The 20,376-nt window shown below is 39.6% G+C and overlaps 1 protein-coding gene across 2 annotated transcripts in view; it reads right to left on the bottom strand.

Moving 5' to 3' along the window:
* Positions 1-8,051, bottom strand: part of LOC125264390 (cell migration inducing hyaluronidase 1) — a 158,869-nt gene extending 150,818 nt beyond the window's left edge. For both annotated transcript variants that reach the window (XM_048183656.1, XM_048183658.1), the window contains exon 1: positions 7,902-8,051. The gene's annotated coding sequence lies outside the window, so the exon portion shown is untranslated. The remainder of the gene's footprint in view (positions 1-7,901) is intronic.
* Between the last annotated feature and the right edge of the window lie 12,325 nt (positions 8,052-20,376).

The raw sequence follows: 20,376 nt of genomic DNA, 5'->3' as shown, positions 1-20,376 counted from the left end.
TTCTTTTTGATAATCCGTTTCACTTGGATGTACGTCACAATATGGAAGAAAAGATCTGTCACTACTTCTGTTACATTTCGTCTTGAAGAGGTTATGTAACCGGATAATGACTTTTGTCATTACAATCTGGCACCTTATAGTATTCATCTGAGTTCAAACAACCTAACGGATGGATAAAAAAATTGAATATTAAAGCACCCTTAGTTTCATAACTCATGTCTGAAGACATGAATTCAAAAATGGTCAATTTAAACTCCACAGACAAGTCTGGGATTACTTTGCGGGTATCACTGGAACCTTTTCAGTTCCGTTAAAAATTCACCAATCAATTCTGATTTCCATTTTCCCAGATCTTTTTTCAGCTACAGTTCCTAATCAACAAACCCCCCTGCTGCTGTTGTTTATCAGGATACAGCTGAATTACAGATCATCCGCTTTCCCCCTAAAATAAACCCCCTTCAGAATCAATAATCAGCATCCCTACAAACACAAGCGATTCACATGAGAAAACACTTGAGCGGCATCTCTCATGCCATAAATCATCTTTTTGTTGCACATTCCCATCTATCTGTCATCGTTATTTATAATTTAACCCTGCAACTGTGCAAAAAAAACCACAAACACTGCCAGGATGCCAAGACAACAGACAGCCATATCGCTCACTCCCTCACGCATGTTGAGGAGGGTCAGTGTGTCCTCAGACATATGGCTCCATTTCTGTCTGTCAGCAGATGGCGGAACTCCAACCCCAACCGCAGATGAAGATGACGATAAGAGTCCTGATACCTTCTCCAGAACGCCCCATCCAGGGGAACAAAGATCCCTCGAGGGGCTACGGGCCAGTCTTAGAGAAAGCAAGCAGCCCTCGTGCATGCAACACTTGTGTTAACATGCATCCTGGGGGAATACTAGTGTCTGCATTATTACAAGTTCATGCAGCAATCTCGCTGTCTTTCCTAGTAGAAACCCATACATTAGCGGCCTGGAACAGGTGTTTGCTCCTGCCAGGTACGCATTTGTTTGAAGTCATAATTTTCCTGACAGCAGTCAGTCTACAGTACACTGCATTCCTTTTTACCTGCTTTACTACCAATTGGTGGTTAGCTTTACGATCTGTTGCGAAATGACACTGCATAACTGCAAGATCAAATGTCTTCAGTGCCACAAATGCATTGCTGAATGGAAGCAATTTTATTTTATTTATTTTCCAGAAAGCTGTTGGTATTCCTCAAGCCTCTTCAATTTACCTTGTTTGTCGGTAACATCTGACAGTCTGCGCTGAAAACGAGGCTGTTGCTTGCCTCCTGACAGCCAATGAATTACTCTAGCTTCTGACAGGTGTCAGGCCTGACAAACCTGCTGTTCATTTCGTTGACCGGGAGATTATACGGAGTCCGAGAGATATGGCGCTGTCAGCGTACACCTGCAAATTCATAACCTTGAGGCTGCTCGGGATGGATTAGAGCGCTTTTTGGTCATAAGTGATGAACGCGCACGTGCGGCTTCCTCACGCTGCACGTTTATGATCAAGGTGAAAGATTTCACTGGGGTGATTTTCATCGATCTTGTAAATGCGCAGATGCGTGTAAGCGGCACAGCAGGCTTTTTTGTAATGCGCATATGGCCGAAATCAAATTGTTTATACACGGCAAGCAAAGAACCCATTCATCTTCAGGACTAATCTAGATATGCCAGGTTATTTAAATTGCTGATTTGCCTTGTTATGGAGGAATTTCTGTCGTGTTATAAATAGGCCTGGGTGATATAACAAAATAAAACACAGCCTTTTGATTATAATCAGTAGAGATTTTGTCATAAATTGGAATAAAATGATGTTGAAACTTTGTTTGACTATCATTTCGAACAGTCATTGCCAAAGACTCAACATGTAAGTCCAATTCTTTTATGTGTTTAAGACACGATTTACATACTTTTATAAAGTATGCAAATACACCAATATATCAAATTAGCAATATGCTACACAGACACTGTTTTAATGAGTTGCAAATAAAATCTATCCACCATTTTGTTTCGAATGAATGTACTGAAACAGTTTGAATTTAAATATACAGTGTTATAATTCGCCTTGCTGTTAGATGACTCCTTTTTGATCAACACATCGTTTCTCCATTGCCACCATTTTATAAGGCAACAACTGTCAAGCATTCCCAGCCTGTCAAGACTTATAGCTCAATCAGGACTCTTACACGGCACAATCTGACAGTGAAACGCATCTCTGAACCCTTGACAGCACACAGGTACGGCTTTTAACCAGAACCTAGAATTAACCAATTAGCAAATCTTAATAGACCCTCCATTTACACCTCAAACCCAAATGAACTCATCTATCAAATTTCATGCGCATGAAAAGAAAATCAAATTCGCTTAAGCGTTTCAATTGACTCCAGCTCCGTGATAAATAGAGATGGGCCTCTTGTAGATATAAATCAGTACATTCACTTGCCATCTTCTCCCCGTTTTCAATATTCATGTCAATATTCCACTTCCAGTGTGGTTATTCATTTACATGGAAATGAGCTGGGGTAAGTGTCATGACATTATGTGGATGAACGCCGCAATCCCCCTGACTGCAGCGGGCCAAAGCCAGAGCTCAGACTGCACTGGAAATATCACACAACTTCACATACGCTCCATACATACAAAACACGACAGGTGCCGGTCTGTGCGAGGTTTGTTTATGAATACAAGTTGACCGAATGTGCTTCCAATTTATAAAATAAGCAAATAGCTGAAACTTATACCCTTATTTACTGATTATTTACCCTCATTTCATTCCAAACCATTGTATGTTGTTATTTTTCCCATGTAACACAAAAATACACATTTGGAAGAATCTTTCCAAAAGCCTATATGACTTGTTCACTATATTCCAAGTCATACAATAAGTTTGTGCGAGGAATAGACTAAAATATAATTGGTTCTTCGCTAATAATCTTCCCCTATGCGGAATCAAAATTTAGATTCAAAGTGAAATCTTGACACATTGTGCTTTAAAGGTGCCCTAGAATCAAAAATTTAATTTACCTTGGCATAGTTGAATAACAAGAGTTCAGTACATGGAAATGACATACATTGAGTCTCAAACACCATTGTTTCCTCCTTCTTGTGTAAATCTCATTTGTTTAAAAGACCTCTGAAGAACAGGCGAATCTCAACATAACACCGACTGTTACGTAACAGTCGGGATCATTAATATGTACGCCCCCAATATTTGCATATGCCAGCCCATGTTCAAGGCATTAGACAAGGGCAGGCAGTAACGTCTGGATCTGTGCACAGCTGAATCATCAGACTAGGTAAGCAAGCAAGAACAATAGTGAAAAATGGCAGATGGAGCAATAATAACTGACATGATCCATGATTACATGATATTTTTAGTGACATTTGTAAATTGTCTTTCTAAATGTTTTGTTAGCATTTGCTAATGTACTGTTAAATGTGGTTAAAGTTACCATTGTTTATTACTGTATTCACGGAGACAAGAGCCGTCGCTATTTTCATTTTTAAACACCTGCAGTCTGTATAATTCATAAACACAACTTCATTCTTTATAAATCTCTCCAACAGTGTGTAATGTTAGCTTTAGCCACAGAGCACTATCAAACTCATTCAGAATCAAATGTAAACATCCAAATAAATACTATACTCACATAATCTGATGCATGCATGCAGCATGCATGACGAACACTTTGTAAAGATCCATTTTGAGGGTTATATTAGCTGTGTGAACTTTGTAAATGCACTGTATTATAGTCGAGAGCTCAGGGGCGGGGAGCGCGAGATTTAAAGGGGCCGCAGCCTGAATCGGTGCATAGTTAATGATGCCCCAAAATAGGCAGTTAAAAAAATGAATTAAAAAATATCTACGGGGTATTTTGAGCTGAAACTTCACAGACACATTCAGGGGACACCTTAGACTTATATCACATCTTGTAAAAACTGGTTCTAGGGCACCTTTAAAAAATGAGCAAATTTGTTTTTCACAAAAAGCTATTATATGGCTTCAGGTGATTCATTTCTTTTATGGGACTTTTGCATTTCACAGTGCTATATTTAGATTTTTGGTCTATGTAGGCATGCACTAGGCAATGTCTTGCCAAAATCTGGCACCATGTGCGCCGCATTTTTAAGACGCCACGTTAAAAATAGTTAGACTCCTGAATTCTATTCCGCTCCGCTGAGTCTAGATGTGTTCTAACACAAGGACGCATCTTTAAAGGGGATGTCGAATGCTATTTCATGCATTCTGACTTATTTACACTGTTAAAGAGTTAGATTCTCATGCTAAACATGGTCAAAGGTTCAAAGTTGGACATGTGCCAAACACACTCCTTCAAGGTTTGTATAAGTTTTTTTCAAGTATGGTCCTGTATGATGTCATAAAGCGTGGAATTCCTTATATGGGAAGAGCGCGTGCACACATCAACCAGAGCGAGAGCAAGAGCCACCACCATCGCGCTTCGTTCGGGTTACGGGAGTCGTCGGCAGCGCTGCACAGGACTTGCTCACAAAATATTTGTCATTTTGTTTTTAGACCACGACATCAACAATGTCACCAAAGGAGTGTGGTTTTGGTTGTGAGGGAAAGGTAACCTTGTTCAGCTTCCCAAAGAACCCAGCGTTAAGGGAACAGTGGATGCAGTTTATTTTTCCGGGGCAGAGTTGTGCAAGAGTGTTTGTTTGCTCCAGGCATTTCGGCGTTGAATGTTTTATAAACAACACTGGATTTGCAGATCGTTTGAAACTGAAAGATGGAGCGGTAAAAAGCTCCCGGTCATGAGTCGGAATTGCAGGAGGTAAGTAAAACTGCATCAAAGATCTGTGTGTTGTTGGAAATCGGCGCATAATAGCATATAATGTAAACAACATAAACGTACAGTGAATCAAAAGTTATTCAGGGATTATGTGATGAGGTATTGCGTGCTCGTGACTCTTTAGCTCCACCCACAGCATGCCCCAGGCATAACATTATGACTACCTTCCTAATATTGTGCTGGTCCCCCTTTTGCTGCCAAAACAACCCTGACCCGTTGAGGCATGGACTCCACTAGACCCCTGAAGGTGTGCCTTTCTATCAGAACCAGCATTAACTTCTGGAGCAGTTTGAGCTACAGTAGCTCGTCTGTTGGATCGGATCACACGGGCCAGCCTTCGCTCCCCACGTGCATCAATGAGCCTCGGCCGCCCATGACCCTGTCACCGGTTCACCACCTTGGAGCACTTTTGATAGATACTGACCACTGCAGACCGGGAACACCCCACAAGAGCTGCAGTTTTGGAGATGCTCTGACCCAGTCGTCTAGCCATCACAATTTGGCCCTTGTTAAACTCACTCAAATACTTACGCTTGCCCATTTCTCCTGCTTCTAACACATCAACTTTGAGGACAAAATGTTTATTTGCTGTGTAATATATCCACCCACTAACAGGTGCCGTGATGAAGAGATGATCAGTGTTATTCACTTCATCTGTCAGTGCTCATAATGTTATGCCTGATCGGTGTAATAGTATACTAAAATAACACTTCTTGGCAGTCATGCTCACTCTGAACTGTTGTTGTGCGAAAAAGGACTGCACGGACAGTAACATGTAAATAACGACAGAATGTTAATTTTTAGTGAACTATTCGTTTCATGACTACAGGTGGGTCTAACATCAGGGAACTGAGCAAAAAATGACTTCATGTATTAGTCATGAACTAAAGCTTTTGATACGCCATTTATGACACTTTTCCAGCTGTAGATTGAAACATGAGTCATTGTTGATAACATGTACTCTTTCATAAGTCTTTAGTGATATTTCAAGGATTTTATCTGTTGTGGTCAGGCGTGGATTGTGGTTACAAGCGGTTTTATAACTCAGACCTAGATTTCACCCAGAGGCAAGAGAGAGGATGAAAGAGAGAGAATAAGAAACATAGGCAACTGGGAATACAGACGGCTCTGTTCTAAAACCTAGTATGCTGCCTTGCTGTCTACTAACTACATCTGCCTTCTAAGGCAGCATACTAACTGAAATAGAACCTCGAAACTGGCCGAATCGGAACGCTCTACAACTAGACGCATGCAAATGATGATGCAAAATGAAGGTACCAGCCAAATTCGAATCGCTGTGTCCTAAACTCACGTGCATATCTGCACACACACTGCAACAGGACATCTGTCCACCTCCACCTGTCTTCAACTAGGTCAGCCTGAAGCGAGCCATTGCATCTCATAGGTGTTTAATAACTGGCACTTGCACAAGACCCCTGCCCACAATGCACAAGTTACGACTAGCTGAAAGCTCTCAATAAAACATCCAACTGTGCAGAGCTGTAACTGGACTGTGTTCAAAAGTGCATGCCACCGTTTCAAGTTCAAGCATGGGTATACTGAAAATCTGAACACTGTAACGGCACGTGCACAACATTGTTTTCAAAGAAGGTCTCTATGATGATATTCTGGTCTCCATCTACACTAAAAATGCTTCAACTTTAAGTAACATGTTAAATTAAACATGATTTTTTCCCCCCGATTTTATACAGGCACAACCACAAGTTAGATCTCCTAATGCTTAATACTTTCATAAGCATAACACTACTAGTTCCACTAACAAGTACTCTAATCAACCAAATAAACTCCCATCCTCTCACACAGCATAACTAAAGAGAGAAATATCTGCCCTTTACAATTTCACACACCATTTACTGTCTGATGAATGGGGTTTGAAAACAAACAACTGCCCACTTGCTGGCTGTCATTTCAGAGATGCATGAAAAGAAGTCGCTGCCAGTCAGCATTGTTCGGATTCCACACATGAACTTGTGGCTTTGGTACCATGCCCATTTGTCTGGTGGCCAGAAATGCGGAGGAGATGCCACAACAAGGACCTTTTTCACACTATTTGCAGTAAGGAACTCATCTTCTGATAATGGATACTGTGAAGCATCACAGGGAAGGGGGAATGTGGCTCTTTCTCGACTAACATCAGGTGCTGATTCACATCTACACAACATACTGAGCACTATTACACATTTCTCACATGCACAATAGAGAGTAATGAAGCGTTGCATACCTTGATTTCCAAGATGATGATGAAATACGTGGAAACTGTCGTCCTTCAGGGGTCCTACTTTCCAGGTGTCATGGGAAAGGTAAAGGTGCATGCTTATGTTTAAAGTATATGAGGTGCATATTATAATATGATTCCACATTTTACTGTAGTATTTAGCACTATACTCTCGACCACACTACACAATATCGCATAGGCTACTATATGCCACACTGGGTGAAGTACATTACACTATGCTTCACTAAGCATTACTACATTGTATCCCATTATCTATTCCTTACTGTGCAACATTAAAGCACATTCTCATACCACATTATATGTCACAGTTATTATACGTAAATTGCAGTCGAAAAGTTTTAGTCACTTATCTCCGCTATGTAATGTAACAGAATCAACAAATCGATCAGGTGCTGATGGCGCGCGCGGACGCTCAGGTGGAATGATGCGCGTCACAGTCGCGAGCTGTTAATGCGCTTCTTTATGTTTGAACTTGCACCGGCGAAACATGTTGCCACAAACACTCGCAAACTCACAGAACAGGAATAGGTTTCTCTAATCTGTGTCTGACTGGTCTTGCCTGCAAAAACGCGCCGGTTTGTTGACACTATACTAACCCACTGGATAAAAGGCACGAGCGCGTAATGGATGGCACGGAATGAGAACAGACGCACCTTGACGCACGAGCTTCTGGTGAGATAAAATCCGCAGAAATCAAAGTCTCACTCAAGCATACATGTCGGTTTGTACCCTTGAAAGTATATGTGACAGTGAAATCATTCATGAGTTTCAAAATCCACAAAAATAAAGGTCCAGAAGTGCAGACCAACCTGTAGCATGAGCAGACTGCCGAACAGCTCCACGGAAACAGCGCGCGGACTACAAGCAGCTGATGCGCGGCATGAGTTCACAAGACAGCACGAGCGACTGATATTTATACACACCTCCAGTCTCCTGCTTTACACTGTTTACAACGCCGGTGCGAAGCCGCGCCCACTGCGCCACGATTGGATGGGTGAATTCGAAGGCACGCCTACTTAAGGCTCACTGGATCCCTGTGGGGTTTAAGAACTCAATGTACAGTATCCACCGTTCCAACTGAACACTTCGCGTGCATTAAACAACCTTCTGACTGTAAATGAGATGATTCATCACAATCAGAATCAGAATCAGTATCTTTAATGCCAAGTATGTTGTCTTGATGACAGGAGTTTCCAGCACAGACTAAAGGAAAGGTGCGATAGAAGTCATTAGGGATGTATTAAAGGTCATGGCCGAAAATGAACACTGAAAACAGCACTTATGTTTCTGTCCCTTTCAGAAATAACAGGTGATTATTAGACTTCAGTTCTATTCCACACACATTTCAGCAGGTGTTTATATTCAAATCAACAACACAAGTGATTCTGTGCAATTTACTTATGTTAATTTAGCAGATGCCTTTATCCAAAGTGACTTTTAAATGAAGAACACAATAGAAGTGATTCTATTCACTGATGGAAAAATGTTTCGTCTACATTTGTGGAAAGCAGCACTGCTATAGAATAATAATGAATATGAATTTGTATGACCCGAGAGAGAGAGAACATTGACTCATACTGCATGAATATAACAGTTATCAGTTTTAATCCATAGAGGTCGCTATTATCATTGTTCCAAGAGACATAAAACTTAATAAAGTGACATTCTGTGGTGATTCATGTTGACTTGAGAATTCAAACGGAATTTCCAAGTAAACAGGTGTTCCTAAATGACTCATGTAGATGCATTTAGCTTCATATCTTTTTTTTTTTTTTTACTCTCTTGTAAAATGTAAACTGCTTTGAGAAGCATGATGAATAAAACTGTAATCATTTACTGATTTATAAAAATGTAAAAAATGCATTCTCTTCAGAAGGGTTTTGATCTTTTTAAACATCAGATGGACTTCACTGTTGGAGGGAAGATGTTTTTATATTTCTGATCAGCGGTAGTAAAGATCTGGGTACTATACAGGGAATAACAAGGATATAAAATCAAGGAATAGCATGCATGTTATAAAGTAAAACTGAAAGTACACAACTGAGAGCAGTATGATTATTTTACAACCAAAACTGCAAAATAATGTTCAGCGGTTTTTCTGATGTAAACTGAGGAGGGCTGTGATATGGCCACATTTAATTTCACAGTGGCTTGATGGTATCATCTCCATGAATGATGCATTAATATTTGCAGACATCTAAAATGAATCTCTCAGGATTTAAACTTCACCCATACATCATAAGACTTCAAAATCCCAGTGTTATTGCCTGTAGGACACAGACAACCAAACACACACACACACACACGCATGTAGGCTGAGAACATTTATTTGGTATTCTGCAAAACAATTGAGAACACTACAACAGCATTCCTATTTGAATTAGCAAAGACTCTCTGGGGACTTAAAAACAGACAGAAATGCAACCCCGGGGCTCATTAAATGGAGTGATGAAAATTGGAACGCACATTGTTTTTCCTGGAAAGAGATTATCCCAGCGGAGATGCTGACGCTGTCATGCCATGGCTTGCTGAGATAGGTAAATGACTTGTCCTCCTTTGCATTCAAACGTAAGGACATGTGAGTTCACAAACCTCCCAGCTACTGAAAATAGTGAAGTTTATTGGCCCCTGAGGTTGAATGCAGGACGTTCTGACTGCCATCTAATGTGCTCGGCATGACATTTTCTTAGGGAAAGGCAGAAAAAAGGTCATCATTGATTAAAAAAGCTATATCATCAAATGTTGCTTTATCTTTTGAGAGAAAAAAAAGAATTCAGATGAACATTTTGTCCTCAAAGTTGATGTGTTAGAAGCAGGAAAAATGGTCAGGCGTAAGGATTTGAGCGAGTTTGACAAGGACCAAATTGTGATGCTAGACGACTGGGTCAGAGCATCTCCAAAACTGCAGCTCTTGTGGGATGTTACCGGTCTGCAGTGGTCAGTATCTATCAAAAGTGCTCCAAGGAAGGAACAGTGGTGAACCGCCGACAGGGTCATGGGCGGCCAAGGTGGGGAGCGAAGGCTGGTCTGTGTGGTCCGATCCAACAGACGAGCTACTGTAGCTCAAATTGCTCAAGAAGTCAATGCTGGTTCTGATAGAAAGGTGTCAGAATACACAGTGCGTCACAGTTTGTTGCATATGCAGGGTATCCGCGGGGCATTAAAAAGCATTAAAAGTCATTAAATGGATTTTGCGAAAATTAAGGCCTTAAATGGCATTAAAAAGAAGTACATTTCATTCCTACAGGCATTACATTTTTTAAATAGTTTTGAAGGAAAATAATACCATTTTATATTGAATATAGCCTTCATAATTAATAACTTTGATTTGCAGTTGTAAAATATGTACATTGGTGTGATACACGCACGGAACCAGTTTGGTAATTGCCTCCGGCCGGTGCAAAATTGCTGTAATGCTGTTTTGGACAGCGGCAGGCTGTGACCTGCGGAAGGCTGCATCAGTGTTGCCAACTTAGCGACTTTTCAGACCCCTTTTGTGACTTTTTTCCAAGAAAGCGCGTTGCGACAAATATACTTGTTAACCTGATCTAGCTTCCGAGACCCACCGGTACTGCCGCACGAGCACGAGATCTTGCTTTCCTGCCACTGGCGTACCTGCGTCTGCTCTGTTCAGTGAGTGGCTGAGAGGAGCAGCGCATTCAGTTGAGGATGTCAGAGAACAAATAAAATAGATGCTATTGCTTCTAACCTGAGTGATCATTTTACATGTACATATAGCCATCTTTGTCTTATGTGTATTGTGATTCTGTCAAACAACGTCTCGATTATAAATCAAGATTTTTGCACTGGTTTAACATGTCAGGGCTCGACACTAACGCTTGCCAATTAGTCTGGGATAAGTGGATTTTTTGAAGGGGCAAGTGAAAGAGAATTTTTGGACCTGATTAAAACGTCAATACAAAAAAAAAAAAAAAAACGCGAGAATGACTGATTTTATTGCATTTAGTGTAAGTGGCGATCCATAGTGGATAATAATAGGCTGTATAATGTACTGGTGATAACAAGGTTGCGCTGTTGAGGCTCAATGGAATTGAATGGAAACATGAGTGACGCTCACACAAAAAGAAACTCAGTTAAACATACTGCGGTAAAAATTCAAAATGTGGAGTTTTTACAACTTGATACAGGTAAGCAAAATCACATGACCAAGAATGCTGTTTTCCTAAATAGGCCACCGTCACAATTAAAACGTGACTCTGATTTCATACAACAGTTCAGTTAACAAATAGTTAATATTAAGTCACTTACATTTTAGAAGGAACATTGACTGCTTTTGTTCTAGCAGCAAAAAATGGTTTCAAACTAAGATCACAGCAGAACCATATCACAACACTCAGCCTTATTTTCATTGCTGAATGATTCAGCATTTTGAACGAATCGGTTGAGTCAAAGATTAAATGACCCATTCATAAACAACTGCTTCATTCTTGAATGAATCAGCCATTGGAATGAATCGTTTGAATGAATGACTCGCTTATTAAGACAGTTACTTGACGCCACCTACTGGTGGTTTAGTTTAATTTTTAAAAGTATAATTTCCCCCCCCAACATTTCTTACAATCCCATAACATTATTTAATGCAGTTGTAATTTTTTTTATTGTAAATTTGTAAATTATTTAAATTGATTGGTAACAGCCCTTAGTGTCTTATTCTAATTAAATTTATTGATCAAATTAAGAATTTAAAATGAAAGATGAATCTTACATTTTACATGAATTGTACAAGAATCATACAAGTGAATGACAAGACTTAATGTCGAGCCCTGTATGTAGTCTTAATGGGCCGCATTTCAGTCACCATTTCATATTGTCTGACAACAAAAACAGAAAAATATATAGATGAAACAATTTTATTGGGAATTTGGCTGTATAAAATATATTATGTGAGCAAAAAGGTTAGCAGCAGAGAAGCAAACAAATGTCGAGCTGACACATGGCAGAATGATGAATATTCTAATTGCTGTATGACATCATCTAGCGACATTTATATATGGCATTAAAAAATTTAGAAATTGGCATTAAAAAGCATTAAATTAAATTTGATGAAACCTGTAGAAACCGTGGTATGGGGCTGCATAGCTGCAGACCAGTCAGGGTGCCCATGCTGACCCCTGTCCACCGCCGAAAGAGCCAACAGTGACACGTGAGCATCAGAACTGGACCACGGAGCAATGGAAGAAGGTGGCCTGGTCTGATGAATCACGTTTTCTTTTACATCACTTGGATGGCCGGGTGTGTGTGCGTCGCTTACCTGGGGAACACATGGCACCAGGATGCACTATGGGAAGAAGGCAAGCCGGTGGAGGCAGTGTGATGCTTTGGGCAATGTTCTGCTGGGAAACCTTGGGTCCTGCCATCCATGAGGATGTTACTTTGACACGTACCACCTACCTAAGCATTGTTGCAGACCATGTTCACCCTTTCATGGAAACTGTATTCCCTGGTGGCTGTGGCCTCTTTAAGCAGGATAATGCTCCTGCCACAAAACAAAATTGGTTCAGGAATGGTTTGAGGAGCACAACAACGGTGTTGACTTGGCCTCCAAATTCCCCAGATGTCAATCCAATTGAGCATCTGTGGGATGTGCTGAATAAATGTGTCACATGCAAACATTTTTATACATGTACATACGACTGCCTATTTACATGTCAACGATGATGATGAGGAAGAAGGATATACTGCATGTTAAAAAATAAATAAATAAACAAAATATGTATACACAGACTTGCCAATGCATGGACTCAACAAAAGCCCTGAAAGTTTCCTGTGGTATCTGACACCAAGATGTTAGCAGCAGATCCTTTAAGTCCTGTAAGTTGGGAGGTGGAGCCTCCATGGATCGGACTTGTTGGTCCAACACATCCCACAGATGCTCGATTCGATTGAGATTTGGGAAATTTGGAGGCCAGAGCAACACCTTGAACTCACAGTGATCCTGGTGCATCACTTCCCCAGTTAAACAGCACACACTTACACTGCTGTCCACGTGATGTAAAAGAAAACGGGACTCATCGGACCAGGCGATCTTCTTCCACTGCTCCAAGGTCCAGTTCTGATGCTCACCTGCCCACTGTAGGCAATTTCGATGGTGGACAGGGGTCATCATAGACTCTCTGATTGAGCCTTGCCCCCGTGCAGCGAAGAGCCTTGGGCGCCCAATACCCTGTTGCTGGTTTGTGGTTTGTCCCTCCTTGGACACTGTTGGTAAATTCTCACCACTGCTGAACGGAAACAACCCACAAGCCAGAGACCCAGTCGCCTTGCTATAACAATTTGGTCCTTGTCAAAGTCGCTCAGATCTGTATTCCTGGCCATTTCTGCATCCATCATGCTGATTACGAGAACTGATTGTTTGCTTTCCATCTATTCTACCCAGACCTTAATATGTGGCTTTCTTATGAAGGTTCATCTGTGACTGTTCATAATGTTTTGGCTCTGCATGAGCATATTCTACATCCTTTAATCCTAAACTTAACAACTACCTTACTAACTATTAATAAACAGTAATTAGGAGTTTATTAGATGATAGTCATTTGTGAGAGCTGGACCCTAAAGTGTGAAAAAAAAAAAAAAAAAAGGTATGAAAAATTCAAGATGGTGTGGCATATGAAACCGAATCAATCTCTGTCTGGATGATTGAGGGTTTTATTTGGAAAGTCTGCACTCGGTCCTGGTTAAACATGTTTCAATTCCCCAATAAAGAGTTTGGCAAATGCAGAGCAGGCAGTGTGAGCCTGATTCCCATTCCCAATTAATCTGTCACTTATCCAAGCTCGGGAGAAAGGCCTGCGTATGCTCTCCGGAAAGGTAAACTTCCTGTGCGGATTACTCAAGGCGGACTGAGATGCCTCTTGTCTGGGTATCTGGGGTGGATTTCTACCCAGGGAAGTGTGGGAACTCCTGAAGTCCTCCTGGGAATGTGGGACAGCGGATAACAGAGGATCAGACCTCGGCCTACACCACCCATTACTAATAAGATGTTCTGTTTCATTTTTTGTCGCCCTGTGTCATACTGTTCTTTTGCATTTTTCAAATACGCCATTGGGACCAGGTTGGAGTGACGTCAGTGATGTCAAACATTGCTGGTTCTCACGGGTCTCTTGATTTAATGTCACATTTTTGGTAGCACGAATGATATTTGTGAGCTGCTGTATACTACACAGCCCCACATATGACATGCAGGAAAAAAAATAGTAGGCTAAATCGTGCGCATAATTTACTATTTCATTCCCTCGATTTGCTAAATAATGCGGACGATTTACTAATTTGTTCCCTCGATTTGCTAAATTGTGCACACGATTTACTATTTCGATCCCTCGATTTGCTAAATAATGCACACAATTTACCGTTTCATTCCCTGGATTTGCTAAATTGTGCGGACGATTTACTATTTCATTCCCTTGATTTGCTAAATAGTTTGGACAATTTACTATTTCACTCCCTCGATTTACTAAATCATGCAGACGATTTACTATTTCGCTCCCTCGATTTGCTGAATTGTGCAGACGATTTACTATTTCGTTCCCTGGATTTGCTAAATAATGCGCACAATTTACTATTTCGTTCCCTCGATTTGCTAAATAATGCGCACAATTTACTGTTTCATTCCCTCGATTTGCTAAATAATGCGCACAATTTACTATTTCGTTCCCTCGATTTGCTAAATAATGCGCACAATTTACTGTTTCATTACCTCGATTTGCTAAATAATGCGCACAATTTACTGTTTCATTCCCTGGATTTGCTAAATAATGCGCACAATTTACTGTTTCATTCCCTGGATTTGCTAAATAATGCGCACAATTTACTGTTTCATTACCTCGATTTGCTAAATAATGCGCACAATTTACTGTTTCATTCCCTGGATTTGCTAAATAATGCGCACAATTTACTGTTTCATTCCCTGGATTTGCTAAATAATGTGCACAATTTACTATTTCGTTCCCTCGATTTGCTAAATAATGCGCACAATTTACTGTTTCATTCCCTGGATTTGCTAAATAATGCGCACAATTTACTGTTTCATTCCCTGGATTTGCTAAATCGTGCGGACGATTTACTATTTCATTCCCTCGATTTGCTAAATAGGTTGGACAATTTACTATTTCATTCCCTTGATTTACTAAATCATGCAGATGATTTACTATTTCGATCCCTCAATTTGCTAAATCATGTGGACGATTTACTATTTTGTTCCCAATTTGCTGAATCGTGCAGATTTACAATTTCATTCCCTTGATTTGCTGAATCATGCAGACGATTTACTATTTCGCTCCCTCGATTTGCTGAATTGTGCAGACGATTTACTATTTCGTTCCCTCAATTTGCTGAATTGTGCAGACGATTTACTATTTCGTTCCCTCAATTTGCTGAATTGTGCAGACTATTTACTATTTCGTTCCCTGGATTTGCTAAATAATGCGCACAATTTACTATTTCGTTCCCTCGATTTGCTAAATAATGCACACAATTTACTATTTCGATCCCTCGATTTGCTAAATAATGCGCACAATTTACTGTTTCATTACCTCGATTTGCTAAATAATGCGCACAATTTACTATTTTGTTCCCTCGATTTGCTAAATAATGCGCACAATTTACTATTTCGATCCCTCGATTTGCTAAATAATGCGCACAATTTACTATTTCGTTCCCTCGATTTGCTAAATAATGCGCACAATTTACTATTTCGATCCCTCGATTTGCTAAATAATGCGCACAATTTACTGTTTCATTCCCTGGATTTGCTAAATCGTGCGGACGATTTACTATTTCATTCCCTCGATTTGCTAAATCATGCAGATGATTTACTATTTCGATCCCTCAATTTGCTAAATCATGTGGACGATTTACTATTTTGTTCCCAATTTGCTGAATCGTGCAGATTTACAATTTCATTCCCTTCATTTGCTGAATCATGCAGATGATTTACTATTTCGCTCCCTTGATTTTCTGAATTGTGCAGATGATTTACTATTTCATTCCCTCGATTTGTTGAATCATGCGCACAATTTACTATTTTGTTCCCTCGATTTGCTGAATCATGCAGACGATTTACTATTTCGCTCCCTCGATTTGCTGAATCATGCACACAATTTACTATTTTGTTCCCTCGATTTGCTGAATTGTGCAGACAATTTACTGTTTCGTTCCCTCGAATCACTAAATCGTGCGCACAATTTACTATTTTTTCTTGTATGTCGTGTGCGGGGCTCCGTACAACACAAGGGAAAATTAAAGCAAATATTGTTAAATATTGGTCTGTTTCTCACACAAAACTATCATTTGATTTCAGAAGATTTGGAATAAAAAGCACGGTAAGGAGCTGTTCACACAGAATGCGTTTTTCATTTCAATGCGCTACTTTTGCGCTACTTGTTTTTCCTATGTAAACATGCTAGACGGACACATATGACCTTTGCTCGTCTTTTGCAATGTCTTGAGAGCATTACACGACATCCTAATGCTCGTGGCGCTCAAGTTAAAATCAGTTCAACTTTTTAAAAAAAAACACGTCTCGAGACGTTTTTTTCCCCATTCTACTGCCCGTGTCTCACGTTTTTAAAAGTCAAAACGCTTTCTGTGTTAACGAGTCCTTGTGATGCTTTTACGCAATTTATTTTTTTGATCTTTATCTTGACTGCAGCCGCTGGTCAGTGTCTGCTTTTGTTCTATCGTTTCATTGTAGCGTTTTGTTGCATCAATGTTCTGTTGTATCATTTTAGCAGTTTGTTATATCAGCTGTTTTATTGTATCGTTTTGTTGTTTCATTGTTGTGCGAGTGTTCCTTTGTATCACTTTGTTGTAACAGTTTTTGCATCAGTGTTCCATTGTTTGTCCAGTGTTCAGTCTTCAGGAAGAACTTAAAAAGTAGTAAAAAAATGAAACCCAAATGAACAATATTTACCTTCTCATTTCATGTTTCAGGTCTTACACCCTACATTTCCCCTCACTAAATCTCTTATTTCACATACATCACATTATACAGTTTCATGTTTACCTTAAAACACCTATACACACCTAAAGCCCACAGAAATCAGATCATCATGTATGTATCCACACCCCTGACCCAGTGAAAACTTCCACATTGGCCCTCCACACCCATTTGGATCAGCAGCTCTGTCAATTCCTCACCCTCGCAGGACTTCTGGTCCGTGGCCAATGTAAACTGTTACTGGCTCCAACAGACGAGGCTTAATGGTCGCCTCCAGTTGCACCTGTTTGTCGCGTGTGCTTTCAGCGCTGACACCTCCAGAACTCTGCTTTACAGCCTTCCTCTGTTTGAAAATGGCTTTTGTGGAGTGAGGGAGAGAGATAGAGCAAGGGAACAATGGAAACAAGGAAACTGCAGAGAGAAAACCAGCTGAGAGACTACCATTTATAGATAATACTATAAAAAAACAAGGAAGAAAAGGTTCTGTCAGGCACTTCATAGAACCTCTTTGGGGTTCCCATCATGGGACCATTTCATGGATTTACCTTTTAATTTTAATTCATTTTTATGTTTGTTCTGATTGAAACTGCTCAAATGGTTTATCGCTACAAATAAACTGAAACAACCTGTTAAACACAAAAGTATTATGCAATTATTTAAGACATTACTCTTTATGCAGAAACTTTTTGGCATAAAATGTTCTTTAAAATTTAGTCAAGAACCCTAAATAGAACCCAATTGAAAAAAATTTCTACGATTTTCAACTAAAAACTGAAAATATTTGCATTTTGGCCGTTCATTTACACAACAACGGTGTTTTGTGTGCCTGAAAACGCAAACTTTTGAAAAAGGGTTTCACCATTATCGTCAAACATGCAAAAAATGTTGTTGTGCGTCATGCACACGAGTACTACGTGTTCAGCCGCGTTCAGTAGTCTTTCTTTACAAAATGACATCGCCATCTACTGGCCTGGCAGCAGAATACAGCGTTTTTAGTAAATTTTCGCAGATCCGTCGGATCGTTTTGTCGTCTGTACGTGAAAAACGCTTCTGTTTTTAGTACCTTGTTGTCGTCTAAACGTACCCTAAGAGTGTGCATGTTCAGCGTACTGCATACTGTGCAGTATGTACACTGTATACTGCCTACTACGCAGTAGCTAAGTGAAACAGAAAGCTAATGAAGGCAGTGTCACATGACAGCTCTTATTTTGCATTTTAAAGCTAGTTTAAAAACATATCAAATAATGAGTAAAAAAAGGCATTAAAAATCGCTTTCATTCATGGAAACTGAAAATAAAAGGTTAAATTCAGCAATGTTATATACTGTACACAACACATTTCAGCAAATGTAGTACAAAATTACAGGAATTAAACATTCAGAAAATGCACACACTGTGTAGAGTGTGCATATTACATACTCCAGCTATAGTAACCGTATTCTAATCCAAACAAGTTATCACGAACACCAGCTCTTTAAGTCTGGACACGGATGATTCACTTCACTGTTCAATTTAAGATGATGTTTGAAGGATCAAAAGCAGGTAAAATGTTTTATGTATTATTCCCATTATAACTGCATTGAGGAAGTTCAGACAGATTAGTCTCACATAGTCTACTAAGGTAAAAAGCACAAATATGGTAAAAATTAAAAAAAAAAAAAAAAAAGACTTTAATCTGGCAAAAAGGTCACAAAAAATGACTGAAAAATGAAAATGAACATAAAAATGAACATAAGTGTGAAATCAACTTGCTGGAATCGAAAGTAACATGTCCATAACGAAGACATGTGGCCTGTCAAAACTAGATCAGTCCCATTATAATCAATAGCACTGTCTGCATCTGTTGTCGCGCCACTCTGTCAGCTGATGGACACCTGCTGTTAGACACTTTCTATTTTTGATGCACTGCACAAAGACCTCATTTTCTCCAAGTCTGACTATAGATGTTATACTTTTTTTTTTTTTCTATAAATGTGATCATAAAATCAAGGCTAGCTGGATATTGCTTATTAAATCTGTATTAATAACTATTCAAAAGTTTGGGTTATTGGTATGATGAAGTGATATTGTGAAATATTATTGCCATTTTAAATAACCATTTTCTACCCTAATATATTTTAAAATGTAATTTAGTCATGTGATCAAAGCTGAATTTTCAGCATCATTACTCCAGTCTTCAGTGTCACATGATCCTTCAGAAATCATTCTAATATGATGATTTGCTGCTCAAGAAACGTTTCTGATTATTATCATTAATGTTGAAAACAGTTGGGCTGCTTCATATTTTTGTGAAATCCATGATTTTCTTTTTCAGGATTCTTTAATGAACAATGATCAAAAGAACAGCATTTATTTGAAAATTTTATTTAATGCATCCCTGCTGAATAAAAATGTTAATTTCATTCTAAAAATTATATAACTTAAGCTCTTAAAGGGGTCTTTGCGTGGTCCCCGAGAACACACAACAAAGGGGGCGGGGCCATGTTGGGCTGCTTTAGAGAAGAGGAAGAGTTGTTGTAGTAGAGTGTTGTTGTCATGCCGTCATTTTACGCCGGACTGCTTCACAAACGAGGGTCAATTCAACACAAAAGATGAACATGACGGCACATGCTAGTGGATGAGTTGAATCAACTCCACAGCAACTACATAAATTTATCCACTAACCATTCAGAAACGTCTAAAAGTTGTAACTTCTTCCTGAGTCTCTCCATCAGTGTCGACTCCGGTTTGAACAATGTAAGGCTGAACACCGCTACTGACAATCCTCATTTTGGCTGCGTGAGATTCTCCAGCTTTGTTGTTGTTGAGCTGTTAAAGCTCCGCCCTCTTCTGGAAAGGGGCGGGAGCAGCAGCTCATTTGCATTTAAAGGGACACACACAAATTTTGTGTTTTTGCTCACACCCAAATAGGGGCAAATTTGACAAGCTATAATAAATGATCTGTGGGGGATTTTGAGCTGAAACTTCACAGACACATTCTGGAGACACCAGAAACTTACATTACAGCTTGTGAAAAGGGCATTATAGGTCCCCTTTAATGGACAAATGGAACATTGTTTTAAGCTGTTGAGCTAAACAGTTATGGCACATTCCTTTGGATCACTGGATAAGCTAGTTCTATAATCTAGAAGATGATAATGCTGTGTGATACATAAGACGTTATAAACTGCTATCTTCTGGAGTCCTATAATGGGAACCGTTACGACTGGAGCTGAACAACTGCACACATCTGACCTATAAAACACACAGAGCTGTCTGCAGGTAAACATTTTGAACCTAAAAGAAAAAGCAGCAACCTGAGCAATTAAAAGACTTCACATATTGATCTAG

This window comes from Megalobrama amblycephala, linkage group LG3 (assembly GCF_018812025.1).
Source record: "Megalobrama amblycephala isolate DHTTF-2021 linkage group LG3, ASM1881202v1, whole genome shotgun sequence".
In the NCBI taxonomy this organism is placed as follows: domain Eukaryota; kingdom Metazoa; phylum Chordata; class Actinopteri; order Cypriniformes; family Xenocyprididae; genus Megalobrama; species Megalobrama amblycephala.
This window is presented reverse-complemented; position numbering and strand designations above follow the sequence as displayed.